The 8794-nt window shown below is 32.1% G+C and overlaps 1 long non-coding RNA gene across 2 annotated transcripts; it reads right to left on the bottom strand.

Moving 5' to 3' along the window:
* On the bottom strand, nucleotides 1-1809 carry LOC112789705 (uncharacterized). 2 transcript variants are annotated; one of them, XR_003196360.3, is made up of 6 exons: nucleotides 1510-1809; nucleotides 1250-1308; nucleotides 853-955; nucleotides 712-775; nucleotides 484-617; nucleotides 1-222 (listed from the first exon to the last, which is right to left on the bottom strand). It is a non-coding gene; the product is annotated as an uncharacterized lncRNA (long non-coding RNA). The 2 variants fall into 2 exon arrangements; XR_003196361.3 differs by lacking the exon at nucleotides 1250-1308 and having other exon boundaries at nucleotides 1510-1800.
* Between the last annotated feature and the right edge of the window lie 6985 nt (nucleotides 1810-8794).

Below are 8794 nucleotides of genomic sequence, written 5' to 3'. Positions count from 1 at the left end.
TTAAAATATAATTATAGTCTAATATATACTTTAAAATATTATTCAAATTAAAAGTACTACATACATAAACTATAATCTCATTCAAATACAAATTCAAAAGTCAAATAACAAAACAACCAATCAAACATAAAATGGCAACATCTTCAGATGCAACCTGGAGATCATCACTAGAAATTACTGCTTCTATACCAGCTAATGGCAAGGTCATAAGCTCCTTGATACCTGCACAAATAACATGAGTTAACATTCAAAGGGAAAAGCAACATTGCAAAGAAAAGCATGCAGAATGTCATGAAAAGAAACAAGTGTTCTACAAAAGAATGGACGGAAAAAAAATTGAAAATGAAAATTTCACCATCAAACAAAAAGGTTGTACACGAGGAAATAGTAAATCCTAGATACAAAAAAAGATTAATAAAAAAGAATTCACGGTTCCTAGAATATAAGATAACACAATCTTCTGTAAAATAGGGTAACCCTTACTTGGCTATATCCTTGAATTTATTAACAAGAAACAGCTTTGCTGCATCACACAATGGTTGGACTGTTTCTTGCTGAAGTATTGGCCAATGTACTACTATACATAAAATTCAATAACTGCATAAGAGCACCTTTTTCTGTAACAAGAAGAAAGAAACATGGCATTTGTAAAAAAAATTATTTGGGGGAACGCTCAATAAATAGGTACTATAAAGCTTTTATGTTTTATACCAGAGGCATTAATTTTCAGGGTCACATGTCTTTGTTCTGACTGCTTCGTCTCACTTGAAAAAAGCTGCAACACGTAAACAAACAGCTCTAAGCAGTTGAAAATATTTTTAGCAAAATTAATCAGGACAAAAGAAAATCTACCTCGTAGAAATAGGGACTTTTAGCAGCCAAGATAGGGGAACTGATATGTAATGTTTTAACTCTCACAGAACAAAGTTCCAGTCTGCATCATCGGCTTCATCACCTACATTAGCAAAAACCAGAATTAAAAAAAATTGTAAATCAGTGCAGAACCAACAACTTCATTATTAAGTGGAACATATCTATTATCTAGTCAATAGGTGACTGTTATAGTCTTTGTAAAACACTAATTTCTAGTTCCAGTTATACTCTTGTTTATATCAAACAATACATTTATATTGATTAATGTTCCACATTTCCAATTCCTATAAACACAATTTTAAACATACCACTAATGGATAAACTAGACACCATAGCAAGTCATCAACTGAAAGCAGATATATGGGAAGGAACTAACATATGGAAAGCCGAGGAAACCCTTGGGAACCATCCAAATGGCCCATTACATTTTTCAACCTGTAACAATCTAACACTTGTTATGCATGATTTCACAGATCAATATCACTATATCAGTATATCATAGTTCATCAGTTCACACTTGAGTGACTTCAGTTCACAGAGCTTCACAAAATCAAATAACTATTCAATCATACTCATCAGGGAGACAGAGACATGCAACAGTTATTCAATCAAATAATCATATCTAAAAAAAATTACCTGGAAGCTCGAAGACGCCTTCAACAGAGCATGCAACAGGGAGACAGAGACACCGAGTGACCAAGCAGTGGTGGAGCACCTTCGAAGGAACGACGGCTGATGCGCGATGAAAGTGGTTGTTTGAAGGAACAACGGCAGCGGCACGAGGCGGTGGCTGGACGGAGGTGAGGGACGACCGGACGACAAGCTTGATGAGTCACATAACCCCTGCCGCGTGAGAGTCTGAGAGAGGCGTTCTCACTTCTGGAAGCTGGAAGCTCGACGAGATTGGGAATTTAGGATCGAATTAGGGATTTAGGGCTAAGCAGAGGCTGAAACGGCAACATTTGGCTGCCCAGCCAAAAAACCGGCCGGGTCACGGTTCGGTTCGACCGACCGGTTACTGGCCGGTTCATCGGTTCAATTCCGGTTTTTAAAATTTTTGATTTTGCTATTTGCCCGAGTCGTTTTTATGTGAGGTTCACGGTTCAACCGGTTCGACCGGCCAATCCGAACCGATTTTCAGAACCGTGCTAAAAAGACATATCTCTCACCCTCTTCTTCTTCTCTTTGCCTCACTTTTTTTTTGTGGCCTAACATTTTCTAGGACAGTGGATGAATGATACTTACTATACTTGCTAAAATTTGCTTGTCAATTTAGTCTTTTTTGACCAACTCAATCTTTAAAAATTTTTTGGTACAATTCATTTTCATTTTTTTATTTTTCTACTTCTAAATTTTTTTATTGTGTAAATTGGGAAATTCAATATGTGCTAGATTTGGTCTTTTTACTTCAATTGAAAGAAGAACACAATAAAAAAAGAAGAACATAGAGATAGAGAGAAAGAATAGAGAGAAGAGAATACCTCTATACTCTCTGAGTACCTCTTTAGAACCTCTTTGACGAAGAAGAAGCTCATATTAGGATTTTAAAACAAAGAGTAATTATTTATGGATAAAAAGGAAAAATGTCCACTCTCCTAAATTTTTTGTCCATCATTGTCATATACAAAAATAAAAAAAAAAATTGTTCTAACAACAATGTGTTCAGTGTCCATGTCTTTCTATTCAAATATCTTTTAGATATTTATTGTTTATGTCTCTGTCATGTCCACAAAAACAAATGCAGTCTTAAATTCGATATCTACAAATATATAGTAATTGCCTATATTAAAATTTAGAAATCAAAGAAAAAATTTGGTATTCAAGTGATTATACGCCAATTCTATCCACGTAGAATAAACCTGCATAAATACTATTAATAAGTTAAAAAATGTTATGTGTACATTAAAGTTAGGCGTTATATATTTATGTATAAATATAAATACTGTTTAATTTATTTTTAATATGTATTTTATATTCTAATATATATTTGATATTAATAATTAAGTTTAATAGTTGATTTTTGTTGGATTTTTAGACTCCTTTTTTGTGTAGAAAAAAAGTCTAAATGTTGGTATCTAAATCTGGGAATCTTTTGGCTGAGAGTGAAGTGGCTGAGGTGAGTTAGGGTTGTATGAGAGAGGTCTTTTTTTCAGAGAAAACACCAAACACTGGAGAGAAGAAAAGAGAAAAAGCATTTTTGCACAAACACAAAGTTGTTTCTGTTAACCATTGGATCGAGTTCAAATTTGGATAGTGTGTTTCAGAAGCTTGGTTCTTCGTTTTCACCATTCGGATCTTCAATAGGAGGTTTGTAGCTGGAGATATTGGCCACACAGCAGCAGCTCTGTTTTGTGGTATTTTCATCTTCTTGGTTCTTATTTTGTAAGCTTTGATGCTTTAGTTTGTTTGTCTTGTTGTATGCACGTTTTGTACAGTGAATTGTGACTTTCTTGTACCTTATTTTGATCATAGTGAAGCTATTTTTCTAGTCTTAGTGATTCGTAGTTTTTACTTCTCACATTGAAGAGATTTTTCATGTTAAAAAATCTTGATGTGTTTTTGTCTCTGTTTCTAGATTTTCTGTGCATTTTTTGTTGCTATTGGTGTGTTATTACTACTGTCATTTATTTGTGAGAGGGTATTGTTGTTCTTCTAATTCTTACAAGTAGAAAATTTTTCTTTTTGATTCCTATCATTTAGCATCAGAATTCAGTTTTGGACATTTGATGATAACTTGCTTGAAAGATGGAGGCAAATAATTTTACTGGGATGATAAGTTTGAATGACACTAATTACCATCTGATTCCGTCACCTTATAACTCGGTCTTTATTGTGCATTATGAGTTATAACTCGGTCTTAATTATCATTCATTCTGTAATCGAAACCTTCATTACTGACTTAATGACCATTATTCTGACTTAATGATCAACGGTCATACCATCAACTCTATTCATCAATTCTATGCCTATAAAAGGCACCAATTTCTATATACACCATACATTCTAGAGATTCTAGATATATTCTATATACATTCTATATTCATAGAATTATTATAATATACAACACATGATAACTTCTATTTCATGTCTTACATTCTATATTCATAGAATTATTCTTATACCTCTTAAACACTTACTGACTTGAGCGTCGGAGTGTCTTTTGCAGGTATCCATCACCTTGTTCTCTCTTTGTCGACGTATAACTCATCCCGACGAGAAGCTTGAAGACATTCATCGACGGACGAGCTATACACCGGTCAAAATCAGCAAGAACAATTGGCGCCGTTTGTGGGGACGAGTAAAATAATTCCTACTCCCCTCAGGTTTATAAAACTTGAATGACATTCAAATTTTTGAACCAATCTCAACAATCTTGTTTAAGATTTTATTTAATGCCACTTATCAAATTTTAATTTATCGTAACTTTTTATAAAGTATGTACTTTATACATTCAAACTGCTTCACTTTTACGTATTATAATATTTCACATCTTATAATCAATCAACTAACCAATCCGAGAATAAACTCAGCTTTCAATCAATCCGAGAATAAACTTGGTTTTCAATCAATCCGAGCACAAACTCACTTATCAATTTTGCTTTCTTTTTCAAAGTTCTCAATTTACACAAGTAAAATTATATATTTTATTCAACATACTTTTGCATTTATATTTTGTGTAACTAATATTTACTGATTTATTTGTTATATTCAAACCTCAATATATATTCTATACAATAATGACATATAAGAACCATGTCAATTGAATTTTTATTTCATTATGTATTATATTATTATTGCATAGTAATTTTATTTATACAATTAAATGACAATAATGATGAGTTCAAATCTTAAAATTGGATCCCATCAAAAATTAATTATATATCAATTGTATATAACTGTTAAACTATTCACTTTATGCTATTAAATTTTATGTTACTATTTGTTTAATGTAAAAAATTTAACAGGCAATTTACTATTATTGCACGAGGAATATCCCTCGTCATACTGTAATTGCTAGAAACATTATACTAAATGTATAATTCAATAACTGTTATTTTATTACTTTATTATCAAATTAAAGCATGTCCTACAAAACAAAATTCAGATATTCACATTTGGCATGTATGGCATTCATATATGTCGTCTTCTTCTCTACAATTATCAACTTTCAAGGTATATTTTTCTACTTTGAACTCTTTTACTTTTACAATATATATATTATTCAATATATGTTGCAACTTTAAACATATTCATTTTCTCAATTTATATTATTCATGTCATATAACTTTCACTATAAATTGTAAATATTCAATAACTAATTGCTTTAAGCAAGAAATTCATCAATTAACTGTTGTGCGCCGGAAAATTTTCCAAGACAATTAACCATTATATCCTCGAATCATACAATCGATTCCGTCAATGGATATCCATCTCTGAAGTTTTCAGTTCACATACAATCAAATGCTAAAATTGTTCTTAAGCGGAAAAGTATCCCCCACACAACTACCTTGATTGAATGACTCTTATCACTCAATTATTTTTTGAATAAGTCCGACATAATAACCCGACTAAGCTTCACCATATCATTATTCACTTATCTTTTAACCGAGTTATAAATCATTTTATTTTCTAAACTTAGCCTGGATCATATGATCGGTAGACAAAGCTTGGGGACTATGATCCGTCACCTTATAACTCGGTCTTTATGGTGCATTATGAGTTATAACTCGGCCTTAATTATCATTCATTCTGTAACCGACACCTTCATTACCCACTTAATGACCATTATTTTGACTTAATGATCAACGGTCATACCATCAACTCTATTCATCAACTCTATGCCTATAAAAGGCACCAATTTTTATATACACTATACATTCTAGAGATTCTAGATATATTCTATATACATTCTATATTCATAGAATTATTATAATATACTACACGATAACTTCTATTTCATATCTTACACTCTATATTCATAGAATTATTCTTATACCTCTTAAACACTTACTGACTTGAGTATCAGAGTGTCTTTTGCAGGTATCCATCCCTTTGTTCTCTCCTTGTCGACGTATAACTCATCCCGACGAAAAGTTTGAAGACATTCATCGACAGACAGTGACGGACCCAGAAAATTTATGTTAGGGGGGCAAAAAAATATACATTACTATCAAAAGATATATTAATCCAAATTTAAAAACATAAAATTAAAGTGCACATTAATTATTCGAATACAAAAAAATAAAATTACATATAATAAAATAAGACGAAAAATATTTTTTCATTGCTATTTTTAAAAATAAAAAAATATATATTCCAAATGAGTAAATTGATCAATTGACTTTAGAAATTTATATGCAACATAATTACATATAATAAAATAGAATGAAAGATAAACAAATAAATAATAAGGATCACTAAATTGAGAATAAAATAAAATATATAAATTTATGAAAAGAAAAAATTAGATTAATATCTAAACTATAATTGTTTGAATTAAAATTTACAATTGAAAATATCAAAAAGAAAAATAATAAAATTAAAAGATACATAGAGTCATAGAGAGTTATATAAAAAATATTTAAAATTTATCTTTTAATAAAGAGAAAATGACTACTAAAAAAGAAATAGAAAAAGAAGGTTGAAAATATCAAATTAAGAAGACGGTTTAAGAAAATAAAAAAGTGGTGACGGTTGAAATTTGAGAATGAAAAAATACTAAATTTGATTAGGTTAACTAATAGTCAAAACGATAAAAAGATAAAATGAATTTGGAACTTTAAATAATTAGGCTTAATTTATTTGTAATGAAGTCATTTAAAATTTAAAATAAAAATATTATATATATATATATATATATATATATATATATATATATATATTTCAAAAAAATTGAAATGGGAGTGGGGGCAAGTGCCCCCTACTCTAACACTTAGGTCCGTGCCTGTTAACGGACGAGCTATACATCGGCCAAACTCAACAAGAACACCATCTATGAAAAGGCAAAATGAAAGATTTATTTTTTGTCAAAAATCTATATTTATTCATATTTTCTACATAGAAATCAGAGTCTAAAACAGATGAAGACTAGGAATTTGAACACCAACAAATTTGTGATTTTATTAGGCAATGGGTGAATGATAATATTTACAATCACATTGCTAATGAGACTCATGCTATGACTTATGGAATCAAATTGAATTCTTGTATGCTTCCAAGTATGACAATAATAAATTGTATTTGTTAATTATGTTGATAAATTTGAGATACAAGGAGAGGTCACAAGTATTAGATTACTTGAATGAATTTCAAGAGGTTCTTGATCAGTTGCCAAGTATGGGAATCAAATTGAAAGATGAGGTTTAAAGATTGTGGTTGCTAAATACTCTGCCGAATTCTTAGGAGACATTTTGTATCTCTCTGACTAATTTTACTTTGAATGGTAAAGAAAGCATGCAACTTGTTATTAAAGGTGGAATTTTAAATGAAGAGATAAAAAGAAAGACGCAAATTCTTTATCATAGTTTGAAACGTTAGTCACAGAAAACAGGGGAAGAAATTAAAATAGAAGTCAAAAGGGTAGAGGTAAAAGCAGAAGTAAATCCAAGTCAAGATACAAGAATATTGAGTGTTATTATTGTCATAAAATGAGTCACGTCCAAAAATATTGCTTTTTATGAAAAAGAAGAACAAAGGTAAGTAAGAAAAGAAGGAAGATGGTGGTAATGATCGTGGATCTTTTTATTGTTGACATTGTTAATTATGAATACAAGGTCAATCTTATTTTTAATGATGAATTTAGCTGGGTAATTGATAGGAGCACCTCAATACATGTTACATGGTGGACGAAATTGTGATTCCCTTTTTTCTTGTAATTGGATTTATAAAAGATGTATACTCTGAGGGCATTGTTTATTTTCTTCACAATCTCGTTCAACTAACCAGCAAGTGTACTGGGTCGTCCAAGTAATAACCTTACGTGAGTAAGGGTCGAATCCACAGAGATTGTTGGTATGAAGCAAGCTATGGTCACCTTGTAAATCTCAGTCAGGCAAATTAAACATTATTTATGGGTTTGAGGATAGGAATAATAAAAAGAAATAAATAATAAAAGGGATAGAACACTTATGCAGATTCATTGGTGGGAATTTCAGATAAGCGGATGGAGATGCTGTAGAGCTCTTGGACGCCTGCTCTCCTACTCCTTCTACTCAATCCTTCTTACTCCTTTCCATGGCAAGCTTTGTATAGGGGTTCACCATCAACTGTGGCTACTTTCATTCCTCACGGGGAAATAACCTGTGCGGCTGTCACTCGCACAGCTAACCAGTCTGGAGGCATCACCCATGGCTGATGGCTACATCCCATCCTCGCAGTGAAAACTATGCTAACGCACTCTGTCACAGTACGGCTAATCACCGGTTGGTTCCCGCTCCTACTGGAATAGAATCCCTCTTTTGCGTCTGTCACCAACGCCCAGCAGGTTAAAGTTTGAAGCACGTCACGGTCATTCATGATCGGAATCCTACTCGGAACACCACAGACAGGGTTGGACTTTCCGGACTCCCAGGATCCTACTCAGAACACCACAGACAAGGTTGGACTTTCCGGATCCAGATGAATGCCGCCAACTATCTAACTTATACCACGAAGATTCTGTTGGAGAATCTAAGAGATACGCATTCAAGCTCTGTTGCATGTAGAACGTAGGTGGTTGTCAATCACTCGCGTTCATAAGTGAGAATAATAATGAGGGTAATTGAACTCATTACATTCATCATGTTCTTGGGTACGAATGAATATCTTGGAATAAGAATAAAAGAGAATTGAATAAAAGAAGATAGAATTTCATTAATACTTGAGGTACAGCAGAGCTCCACACCCTTAATCTATGGTGTGCAGAAACTCCACCGTTGAAAAT

This window comes from Arachis hypogaea, chromosome 3 (genome assembly GCF_003086295.3).
Source record: "Arachis hypogaea cultivar Tifrunner chromosome 3, arahy.Tifrunner.gnm2.J5K5, whole genome shotgun sequence".
NCBI lineage: Eukaryota > Viridiplantae > Streptophyta > Magnoliopsida > Fabales > Fabaceae > Arachis > Arachis hypogaea.
The sequence above is the reverse complement of the archived record's forward strand: the minus strand, read 5'-3'. Positions and strand labels throughout refer to the sequence as shown.